Source organism: Phascolarctos cinereus, unplaced genomic scaffold, assembly GCF_003287225.1.
Source record: "Phascolarctos cinereus isolate Bilbo 61053 unplaced genomic scaffold, phaCin_HiC Scaffold_1;HRSCAF=81, whole genome shotgun sequence".
In the NCBI taxonomy this organism is placed as follows: Eukaryota; Metazoa; Chordata; class Mammalia; order Diprotodontia; family Phascolarctidae; genus Phascolarctos; species Phascolarctos cinereus.
This window is the reverse complement of record NW_027555514.1, coordinates 195,576,474-195,589,006: the sequence shown is the minus strand read 5'-3', so window position 1 is coordinate 195,589,006 and position 12,533 is coordinate 195,576,474. Positions and strand designations below refer to the sequence as shown.

Sequence of the window (12,533 nt, the reverse complement as noted above, 5' to 3'; positions counted from 1 at the left end):
CATACACATAGGTATAGAAATACATCTTACCCAACAGGGAAGTAAAATGGAAAGAAGGGAAGGAAATAAGAGGGAAGGCATATTAAGGAAGGAAGTAGCTAAAAGCAAAACAGACTCTCAAAGAGGGGACAAAAGGGGGGGAAAGGTAAGTATAAGAGAATAGGATGGAAGGAAATATAGCCAAAGCTATGCTTTTTTTTTTTTTAGTAGCAACGTATGGCTGTGAGAGTTGGGCTTTAAGGAAAGCTGAATGCCACAAAATCAAAATTTTCAAATTATGGTGCTGGAGAATACTTTTGAGATTCCTTTGGATAGCAAGGAGGTCAAATCAGTCAATACTTAAATTTAAGCTAAAAAGCTTAAATACTTTGGCCACATAATGAGAAGACAGGATTCATTGGAAAAGACCCTGGTGTTGGGAAAGATTCAAGGCAAAAGGAAAAGGAGGCAAAAGAAGATGAGATGGATAGATAGTGTCAGGGAAACAATGAACATGAACTTGGATAGACTTTACAAGATACTGGAAGATAGAAGGGCCTGCTGGTGTGCTATGGTTCATGAGGTCATGAAGAATTGGATATGACTGAACAACAACAATCTTAACTGTGATGTCAATGGGATGAATTCACCCATAAAATGGAAGAGAATAGAAGAATGGATTAGAAGCCCAAATACAACAACAGGTTATTTACAAGAAACATACTTGAAACAGCAAGATTCACAGAGTTAAAATAAGAGGTTGGAGAAGAATCTATTATGTTGCAATGGAAGTAAAAAAGACAGGGTTGCAATCACAATCTCAGACAAAGCAAAAGCAAAAATAGACCTAATTAAAAGAGATAAATAGGGAAACTTCATTTTGCTAAAAGGTATCATAGACAGAAGTTTAGTAAAGTTAAATATACTATACTCTGGAAAATACTGAATGGAAATAGAAAGGAATATATCTATTCCTCAGCTGGCATGGCACACTTACAAAAAATAAAAACCTCACAAACAAATACAGAAAAGAAGAAATATTAAATGCATCTTTTTTTCTAATCATAATGCAATAAAATTGCATCCAATAAAGAGCTTTTAAAGCAAAGATTAAAAATTCATTGGAAACTAAATCTTAGGAAATCCTAAAAAATGGATAGGTCAAAGAACAAGTCATATGAAGGGAATCAATGAAAAAAATAGGAAGAAAGGAGATCTAGCAGGCCTTGTACAATCAGTACAAAGCTGTAATTGTCAAAACAACTTGGTACTGGGTAAGAAATAGAGAAGTTGATCAGTGATATAGATTATGCACATGATATAAGCACAGTAACCTATTATTTGATAAACACTCAAATCCCAGCCATTGGGTCAAGGACTCACTATTTGACAAAAATTTTTGCAAAAACTATAAACAGCCTGGCAGAAACTAGATATAAACCCACAGCTCAGATCAGATAGCATGATAAGTTCTAAGGGGTACATTATTTAGAAAGAAATGATGACATCATAAGCAAATTGGAGGAGCATGGAAGAAATTACCTGTCACATCTATGGAAATGGGAAGAGTTCATTACAAAATAAGAGATAGAGAAGTTCACAGGAGATAAAATGGCCAATTCAGATTATATAAAATTAAAAAGGTTTTGCATGACAAAACCAATGCGGCTAAAATTATTAAAGAAGCAGAAAACTGGCAGGAGAAATCTTTGCAGTAAGTTTCTCTGATAAAGGTCTTATTCCTACAATATTTAGGGAACTGAGTCAAATTTGGAAGAATTCATTCCTCAAATAATAAATGGTCAAAGGACCTGAATAAAGTTTTCAGAGGAAGAAATCTAAACTATCAATAGCCGTATGAAAAAATGCTCTAAATCACTAATATTTGGAGAAATGCAAAATAAAACAATTCTGGGGTACCTCTTTACATCCTGCAAGTTGGTTAAGTTGAGAAAACAGGAAAATGAAAAATGCTGAAGGAGCTGTAGGAAAACAGGTATTTCAATGCATTGGTGGAGTTATGAACTTATCTGACAATTCTGGAAAGCAATTTGGAATTATACCCCCAAAACTATTAATCTATGGATACCCTTTGACCCAGAGGTAATGCTAGTATGTCTATATCTCAAAAAGATCAAAGGTAGAAAGGGAAAATACCCATATGTACAAAAAAATTTATAGCAGCTCTTTTTCTTTTTTTATTTATTTTATTTATTTTATTTTTTTAAATTTTTTTCCCATATGCTTTTGAGTTGAAAATATTTTCTCCCTTTTTCTCCCCCCCCACCCTCCCCAAGATGGCGCACAATCTGACATAGGCTTTACATTTAAATATCCATTAAACATATTTTCACATTAATGAAGTTGTAAGTAAAAAATAAAACCAATAGAAGGAACCATCAGAAAGATGAAACAAAATTCAACTTAAGGTAAAATTAAGTGAGAGCGATTTGACTTCCATAGTTCTTTCTTTGGATGTGGACAGCATTTTCCATCCTGAGGCCTCTGGAGATGTCTTAGATCCTTGTAATGCTGAGAAGGGTTCAGTTTAACATTCTTAGTCATTGCATAACGTGGCTGCTATTGTATACAAAGTCCTCTGGGTTCTGCTCACTTCACTCAGCATCAGACCATATAAGTCTTCTCAGGTTTTTCTGAAGTCAGCCTGTTCATCATTTCTTATAGAACAATAGTATTCCATTACATTCATATACCACAACTTGCTCAGCCATTCCCCAATTGATGGGCATCCTCTCAATTTCCAATTCTTTGCCACCACAAAAAGAGCTGCTATGAATATTTTTGTACATGTGGGTCCTTTTCCCATTTGTTTGATCTCTTTGGGATATAGCCCTAGAAGTGTATAGCAGCTCTTTTTGTGATAGCAAAAAACTGGAAACTGAAGGAATGCTCACCACTATGTGATAGAATACTATTGTGCTGTAAGAAATGAGGAAAAGGATAGTTTCAGGAAAAATCTAGGAAGACGATTTTGAAAGACTTAAGAACTCTGATCAATACAATGAGCAACCACAGTTCTAAAAGACTCATGGTGTGAAACATGCTGCCCCCTCCAGTTAGAGAAGTGATGGACTCAGAGTGCTAATTGAAGGCTGTTTTCTTTCTTTTTTTTTTTCTCTCTTCTCTTTCCTCTGTTTCTTCCTTCATTCCTTCCTTCTTTCCTTTCTTTCTTTCTTTTTTTCTTCCTTCCTTCCTTTTTTCTTTCTTTTGGAGGGACATGGCTAATGAGGGAATTTGTTTTGCATGACTATGCATATAGACTTTTTCTTGTCTTTTCAGTAGGTGGGAGAAGGGGAGGAGGAGGGTCAAAATTAGAACTAAAAATAAACTGAACTGAAAATAAAAATAAAATTGAATTTTAAAAATGAATTATTTAATGAATATGGAATCTACTTTGAACCCACCTGATATCAGGAAGACCCCTTGGAAGATACAAAGTTAAGTACAGTATGCTTCTTACCACTAGGAGAGGTCAGAGGTTATATATCATAAAAGAAGGCTTTAGAGGGAGACACATATAATGCTGCATTTGGAGTTTAATACAGCCATAATTACTTCGAAAGTCTCTTCCTTTCTGAGGCTTATAACCGAGAAAAGTGAAGAGTTGGCACCATCTGCTGGGACCTGAATAAAACTGCAAACAGATCAATGAATGAAACTGCCCAATAAAAGGAAGTATTATTTAGTGGAACTGACGAATTGTGTGTCCTGATTGCCTTAGTAAGAGACTTCACAATGAAGAGCCCTATCCAGGGTAATAAATGCCAGGACTGAGGCTTTATAGGATTCTGGGTGAGAGTTATCTAAGCCAGGTGTCAGTAGAGTCTTTACCAGGGCAGGACAACCAGAATTTTGTCCTAGGGCAATGTACTTTATTGGGGTAGGGGGTGGATTTAAAGGAGGAGGAATGGATTTCTTCCAGTAGTCCTCAGGAGACAGCTGTCCTTTTGTTTCTCAGTCCTCCAGGGGCCTGGCACAGTATGACCCTGTTACCTTACCTGGCACTGGGCAGGTATCTCAAGGGTCCCATCTCACAGTCCCCTTGTTTGGAAGCTTATCTTTCTTCCCCCAACAGAGATTTACTCTTTAGGAGGACAGGCTGCTCCCTTTTCCAGTACAAGTCTGACAGCATCAGGCTTCCAATCTTACAGGTTTGTAAGCTCAGATGTCCATTCCCTAATTCTTCATATCCTATAAGCTGCCAAATCTTGCTCATCCTACCCTCATAACATCTCTCTCACATGTCCCCACTTTTCCAATCACACAGTCTCACCTGGACTACTGCAATGCCCTCCTAATTGGTCTCCCTACTTCCAGTTTCTCTCCTCTCTAAGCCATTCTATACACAGCTGTCAAATTGACATTGTTTCAAAAAACTTTTTCATTATCATTTAACAATCATCAATGAACATTCCAATATAAAAAAGAAAACAAAAGAGTACATGAAATCGTGACCATGTGTTGTCTCAAGTATATATTAAATCTAGCAAGGTAGAAACAAAATTGCCCTGTTTTCATCTCCTTAGTCTCACTGATGCACTTTTCCTTCTTTTAAAACATCTGTCTCTTCATTCACCACCAACCCCATTCTCCCTTGCAACAAGTATAGTCGCACAAAATAAATCGTCACATGAGCCATTACTGAAAATCTCTCATTCTGCACCTCTGGTCCATCACCTTTCTGCATGCTTCATCACTAGCAAAGTTGATTGTTCATGGCATTGATCAGACTTTCAAAGTTGTTTTTCTTCACATTATTGTAGTCATGGTATAAATTATTCTCTTGGTTTTGCTCTTTTTACTTGCATTTTCCCAAATTCCTCTGAATTCTGAAATATTTTCATTTCTTATCGTACAATAATATTACATTACATCCATATGGCACAATTTTCTCAGTCATTCCCCAATTTATGAACACCTACTTTGTTTCTAGTTCTTTGCCAACACAGAAATGTTATTATAGATTTTTTATGGGCACTGTGTTTGAATCAATCTAATATCAGAGAAGGATACCCCCTTTAAAGATGCAAGGTGAGGTTTGTTTCTGACCCCTAAGAAACAAATATGTAAGGTCAGAGGTTTTAAAATCATATTACAAGGATTGGAGTATACACAGAGGTTTGCTGATAAGTGTTTAATAACCAGCTCTTCCCCCATCCCCAAAAATACTTTTTAAAGTTTAATTCACATTATTGAAATTTTCTCCATCATTTTCTTGAGTCTAGAGATAATCAACAAAACAGTAACTTGAGTCCTGATTAACAGTATTTGCCAATTTCCAAAGGTGTGAATGCTTGAGTTCACAGGCTGACTCCAGCATATGCCTGAGTATATGCCTAACAGCAGTATCACAAGGTCAAATTCTATGTACTGTTTAGCAACTTTAGGGCTAACATGCAAAACCATTTTTCAGAATGGCTGGTCCTATTTTATTTACAATACTACCAAGAGTGCACAACTGTACCTGTCCTGCCATGACCACTCCAACATCTGCCATTTAACATTTCTAATTTGCATTTCTTTTATCAGTTATTTGTAGCATTCTTTTATAAGGTTGTTGATAACTTGAATTTCTTCCTTTGAGAACTGTCTGTTCAAATTATCTGACCACTTATTTATTAGGGAATGGCTCTTGTTCTTATGTATTTGACACAGTTCCCTTAATTTATTTATTCAGGGCCCTGATATGAGACCTTTGGATATCAGATCTTGATCAGAGATTTGTTGCAAAGATTTTCCCTAATAAACTGTTTTATTCTAATTCTAGTTGCAATTTTATTCATGATTTTCAGTTTTACGTGATTGAAATTGTTGATTTTATCTTCTATGATTAATTCTATCTCTTGTTAAGAATTCTTTCCCTAGCCAGAATATTGAAATGTACTTCTTTTCCCTCCTCCTGTCATGTATCCACTTGGAACTTATTATGGCATATGCTGTATATTGATACTTCTAAAACACAAATCTGACCCTATTACTTCCCTACTAAAAAATCTTCTGTGGTTCCTCATGCCTCTAGGATAAAAGATAAAATCTTCAACCTGTCATTTTTAGTCCTTCATAATAATTCCCACCTACCTTTCTAGACTAATTTCATATCATGTACTCTCCTTTACACACTAATCATTCTAGACAAACTCTCCTCTAGATGCCTGTACCTTTACAAAGGTGGTCTCTCATGTCTAGAATTACTCATTCTTCACTCCACTTCCTAGAATTCCTAGTTTCCTTAAAAGCAAACTTCATGCATCCTCCTATGAAGACTATCTCCTGATTTCCCAATTGCTTTGTTCCCCCTTGCAATTACTTTGTATATATTCTATGTATCCATTCTACATTCCTCTTCTTTCTTCACTCTTCCATCCAGCCAAATTGGATTTCTCTCTGTTCCTCACACATGATACTTCAATTCCTTTCTCCATGCTTTTGCACTGGCTATTTTCCATTCTTGGAATGTGCATCCTCTGACCTCTTTCTTCAAGATGCAGCTTAAGGACTGAAACCTTTCTTGATTCCCCCAATTACTAGTGCCTTCTGCCCCTAACTACCATGTGATTATTTTCTTTATTTATTCTGTATATACTTAAATATTTGCTTATTTACCACTAGAATATAAGCTCCTTGAGAGCTGGGATTGTTTCATTCTTGTATTTGTATTTCCCCACACAAGGCTCTTTATAAATGTTTGATAATGCTGGTTGATTAACTGATCAGTATGTATTTACCTTTGTACATGTTATATACTCCAGTAAAATGTTGGATATAGGAGACTCGATATGAAAATCTCCAGTCTTTCTCACGGGGATATTAAATGAGGAACTCTTTGAATCCTTGCTGGAACATGTCGCTGATGTGATGCAAGGGTTGTATGCAGGGAAACATGAGTGATTACTGAAGAGCCTCAGCAGACCTGCTTATGATATATGCAAATTGAAAATAAAGTATTCCAAGGCTATGGTAATTGATGTGTATGAACTGTCCATTTAGCAGAGAGTACCAGTGTTTCTAATTAGTTCCTTTCAGGAGGGAAGGTCTCTGACTTTCGTGTCCAGCATTGGACACGACTGAAAATGAACAACAATAAACGCTGGGAAATGGCCTAGTGAGTAGAGCCCCCTGCTGGAAAGAGAAAAGGACTTGGGGCCAGAAGTCAGAGCAGTTTCATTTAAGAACAGCTTAAGGTGGTAGGTGGGTAGAATGGTAGATAGAGTGCTGGGCCTGGAGTAAATACATTTTGTTGTTGTCGAGTCGTTTCAGTCATGTCTGATTCTATGTGACTCCATTTGGGGTTTTCCTGGCAAGGATACTGGACTGGTTTACCATTTCCTTCTCTGGCTCATTTTACAGATGAAATCTGTAAACAGGGTTAAGTGACTTGCCCAGGGTCATATGGTTAGTATTTGAGGCCAGATTTGAACTCAAGTCCTCTTGACTCCAGGACTGGCATTCTATTCACTACACCATCTAGCTGCCCCAGGAGTAAGGAGACTTGAATTCAAATCCAGCCTCAGATACTAGTTGTGTGACCTGCACAAGTCATTTAACCACTGTTCGCCTCGGTTTCATCAACTATAAAATGGGGATAATAGCACCTACCTCCCAGGGTTGTTGTGAAGAACAAATGAGATGTTTGTAAAAAGCACTTAGCACAGTGCCTGGCACACAGTGGGTACTATATGTTTGTCCCCTTTCTGTCCCCCAACAGGCTAAATTTGACCCACATGCTATAGTTTGCCAACCCCGGCTCTAGAAGACCATTAAAGTCCTTGCCACCAATGGATGGGGTGTGGTAAGGGCAATACTTCCTAAGAACTTGTTACAAAGTAAATGAATGTCTCATTTAATTTTATTCTATTCCATAACTTGAACCACCAGATTAGCCCAAGTCATGACTAGCCTATCCCAGTTCTTGAGAGGGAACTGTTCTTCATTCCCCCCCCCCTTACATTTCTCCGGAGCCCAGTGGGAGAAAGGGGGAACGTAGTAGTACTATGATTCTATGAGAAGGGAACTGACCTCCAGGCTCTACAATGCTAGAGGTATGAATTACCTGGGACGCATGTGTTTCTTACAAGTATGGCTCTATAGCAGTGTGTTCTATGTGTATGCCCAGTCTCCTTTTTGATACTGTGTATATTTACGGAAAAGCGTGTCCTAGATTTATGGGGAAACGTTTTGTTACTATTTATCATGCTATGCCATTTCAGTAAATGCCTTCATCTTTAGCTAACTGTGTCAAATGACTATTGTGGAAAAACCAAAGAGAAGGATTTTATTAGCTACATAGTTTTAGGAACACAGAACTATTTTAGGGTAGAAATTCCACAGGGGACCCAACTTGCACATGGAAGTTGAAGACATAGTCTCCACTATTTTAATGGCTGAAGAGAATAGGGCTTTGGATTATTTAAAAGTTTATTGTAAAAACCCAGGGCTAGCCTTATTGTCAATAGAGAAACGGCTCCTTAGTACAAACAGTGGTTAAGTAAGAATGCCTCTCTCACCCTATCATTTGACTTACTTCTAGAAATGATAGTTATAGCAATGAGTTAAGAGAAGAAAATTAAAAGCATAAACATTAGCAAAGAGGAGACCCTAAGCCCCTATTATACAGGGGAAAATTCAATCTTGGGAGGGAGTGCTTTCCCCCAGAAATGCCCAAATAAAGACAAAAAGAATCAGTAAAATATAATTTAAACATTAAATTAACAGCTTCTTGTAAATTCTAGCTTGAGGGAGCAAAATTTGGAATTTAGACATTGGTAGCTCTCAACCCAGGACTTCCTCCCACGTAGCACACAGCTCAAACTTCCTACAATATCATTTCTCAAGTCCCTCATCCCCTTTAGCACAGCCTAGAAAAGTCTCTAGACATATTGGAACCAAATTCAAAAATGTGCCAATTGATGAAACTAATATCAGTGAGAGAATGGACTATGTAGAGAGCTGAAACTTAGCTAGGGAAGGACAAGAAGGCTTTGCCTCAGGGTACAAAAATTGAGGGCCCTGACAGTATAGCTATTCCTTCATCACCATAGAAACTGAGCTTAGAACCTAATTAACAAGAAAAATGCCTGAAAATAGAAAGCTACCAGATGGCATGCTTCCTCCCTTTTCCAGTTCCTTTGGCCACACCCCAGGTGAGCTGGTCCCTTCTTGAAAGCAGTTCCCATCATGGGGGCAGTGTGTCCCATGGTCTCTCCCCTTCCATAAGGCCTTTTATCCTAATGTTTCTCTCCTTACCCTAACAGAATTTGTCTTTCAAAAGTTGATCTGAGGGCATGTTTCATGCTGCTTGTCCCAAGCACATTTTTGTGAAGTTTGCTCCTTGTGTTAAAATTGCTAATTATGGCTCTAGAAGGTCTCTGATTTCCCTTCCAATTATAACAATCTATAGTCCTGTGGTTCTTTTTGCTTTAGTTTCTATAGTATAGAGTTTGGGGGGGGGGGGGGAAAGACCTAGGTTCTAATCCTAACTCAGCTAAAAGTTATTACAGTTGAAGGCAAGTCACTTTGCTTCTCTGGGACTCCATTTTCAAATCTGTAATAAGAGAGCTTTGGGCCAGATGATCCCTAAATCACCTTCTAGCTCTAAATTCTATTATCCATTTCCTCATTAAACTCTCATTCCTCCCATTCTTCATCTCCTTTTCTCTATGAATAGTAGGTTCATTGAAGTAGCCACCTCTCTTTTCTGATCATTGTTCCCTTTTTTCCCCTTCGCTTATTTATGTAGCACTTGTCACCTTTTCCCTTTCATCAAGGGCTATGATCCTCAAATCAGAAATTCTCCTTGGGCTTTACATCCTGAATTGATTTAAATGAGCTTACTGAAACTTAACGGAAAACAGTGTTAAAGGCCTGATTGAGAAGTAACCAATAGGGGGTAACAATTACAGAGAGATATATTCCATTGTACATAAATACAATATGTTGACAAAGCTAACATTCTATCCAGCTAAGGAGAGTGGAGGTATGGATGCAGAGGCTATGTACTTTTATTTTATATATTCATATACAAAATACCAGCTAAAATATGCTAATTTTGGCTAACAAACCCCAAAAAAAATCCTGTATGTGGGAAATGGCTAGAGACATTGAAATTCCTTATTAGCTTCCTTTAACATCAAAAAACATTGTTTAATCATCCATTTATACCTTGAAGTGTATTAGGAGCTAAACAAAAGAAAGATGTCTCAGCAGCTAGCATAGTGCCTTGCATAGAGTAGGTGCTTAATTAATGTTTACTGATTGACTGTCTTGGAATCGAAAGAAAACAAGAATTAATGGTACCAGAAAAGCTTACAATATTTTTAAAAAAGGATATTTTGTGAGCAAAGGTGAGGAAGGAGTGTTTTTCAGGCTTGGGAAACCTAGAGTTGAGAATCACGGAAATGGGAGATGGAGTGCCATGTGTAAGGAACAAAGAAAACGCCAGTATGACTGGATCTTCGAGTACTGGAAGGAGAGTAATGTATAATGAGGCTGGAAAGATAGAATGGGGCCAAGTTGTGAAGGGTTTCAAATACTAAATGGAGTTTATATTTTATCCCAGAGTCAACAGGGAGCCAATAGTTTATTGAGTGAGGGGATAGAATCAATTTGGTAGCTGTATGGAAGATGAGAATTTCAATAGCCTGGGCAATGAGTGATAAAGACTCAAACCACAATGGTGGCTAGGCAAGTAGAAAGAAGGTTTTAGATGTGAAAGATGTAGAAAGAGAAACAACAAGATTTTGCAAATGACTGGATATACAGAGTGAGGGAGACTAAGAAAAATGCTGATGTTACGAACTTTGGAATCAGAAGAATGGTGGTACCTTTGATAGAAATAGAGAAGTTTGAAAGACAGATTTTGGGTGAAAGACAATGAGTTATTTTGGACATGCTGAGTGTGAGTTCAAACATCCATTCTGAAATGTCCAATAGGCAATTGTGGATGTGAGACAAACTCAGGAGAGAGACTGGTGTCAGACAGTTTGGGGAGTCATCTGCCTAGAGCCAAAAATTAAAGCCAAGAGAAGTGAAAAATTAAGACTTTTGGGGGGGATACATGACAAGTGGGAATTTGTTTTGCTTGACTGTATTTTGTTATAAGGATTTCACTTTTCTTTCTTTTTAAATGGTGGTGATGGTGTGGATAGCAGGGAAAGAAGGTGGATTAATTGAAATTAATGAATTAATGAAAATTAAAGCCATAAGAGCCCATGAGGTCATCAAAAGAGAGCAGGGAGAGAAGGAAGTGGCTATGATAGAACCTATGGGACACTCATATTAAATAGTTAATATTAATGATCCAGCAAAGGAGACTGAAAAAGAATGGTAAGAGTCACTGTGTCACTAAAATGCAGGAGAGAACGTAAGAGAATGCTGAACAGTGTCAAATGCAACAGAGAAGTCTTCTTGAAATGTTGAGGTCCTGTCTACTCCATATGTGCAGGGAAGATCTGCTGCCATATATCCCAGTATAGGACACTATCCTAATAGCACTGCTCAAATTTCTTGGAAATGGTACATTTTGGGTGCAACCGACAGTTCAGGTTTTCCAGCAGAAATTCTTAAGGTATATTAGTCACCCTATGCTATAATAATAGCATTAATAATAGCAATAGTAATAGCACATTTTACACACAAGCATACATGCCATATCACAATGATGCTTCTTCATGACAGACATGGTTGATGATGAAGAAAAGGAACATGGGAAAGCATTGCTTCTATGGAAGGCAGTTGACTTTTTCAAAGACACAAATACACCATTGGGTTCTCGGCCCCTTGGTGGCCCCATCGCTTTAGCACAGTGCCTGGCACACAGTTGGTGCTTAATTAAATGCTAGGTGACTGAGAGGCAGGCAAGAGCCTGAAGAGGGTTAGGAAGGTGGAGATGCCGGATGGGTCCGGCTGGAAGAGTCCTGAAGGTGACAGGATTCACCAGAGATGACACCTGGCTGAGGGGACAGAGAGGAGGTGGGAAGGCTGCCCTGGCCACGCAGGTAGCACATGGAAGGGGCGGGAGATTTCCAGACTTGCGTGTATACAGGGAGGAAGCCCCAGCCAAAAAAAAAAAAGGTATGGGAGGCAGGGAGGGAGTAAGTGGTCGTTGGGCAGGTCATACCGGGAGGAATCTGGCCCGGGGAAAGAGAGGGAGCGAGCGCCTCACTGAGGGGCGGGCCAGGAAGAGTGGGCTGGCGTAGGTTCTCATCCGGCGCCTACGGGGTTAACAATCTGGGCCGAGGAGAAAGGGAAGAACTCGGTTTCCAGGGTAACGGCTCCGACTGTTCCGGCAGCACTGGCTCATACCACTGTCCCAGAGGGCGTGGGGGGAGCCAGAAAGGGAGGGAGAAGGAATTGCTGAGTGGCGGGGGACGCCCCGGACTCTACCAAGTGCGCAGCCCGCCCGCTAGCCCTGAAGCCTGAGGGGAGCCTCGCGACGGCGGCCGAGACGGCGAGAGGAGGAGGAAGAGGAGGAGGAGGAAGCGGCGGCGGCGGCGATCTCCTTGCGCGAGCCGGGAGCGCCCAATTGCGGGAGGGCG

The 12,533-nt window shown here is 39.0% G+C and overlaps 1 protein-coding gene across 2 annotated transcripts in view; it reads right to left on the bottom strand.

Moving 5' to 3' along the window:
* Positions 1 to 12,533, bottom strand: part of WNT5B (Wnt family member 5B) — a 142,097-nt gene that overhangs the window by 41,491 nt on the left and 88,073 nt on the right. The gene's annotated exons all lie outside the window — the stretch shown is intronic.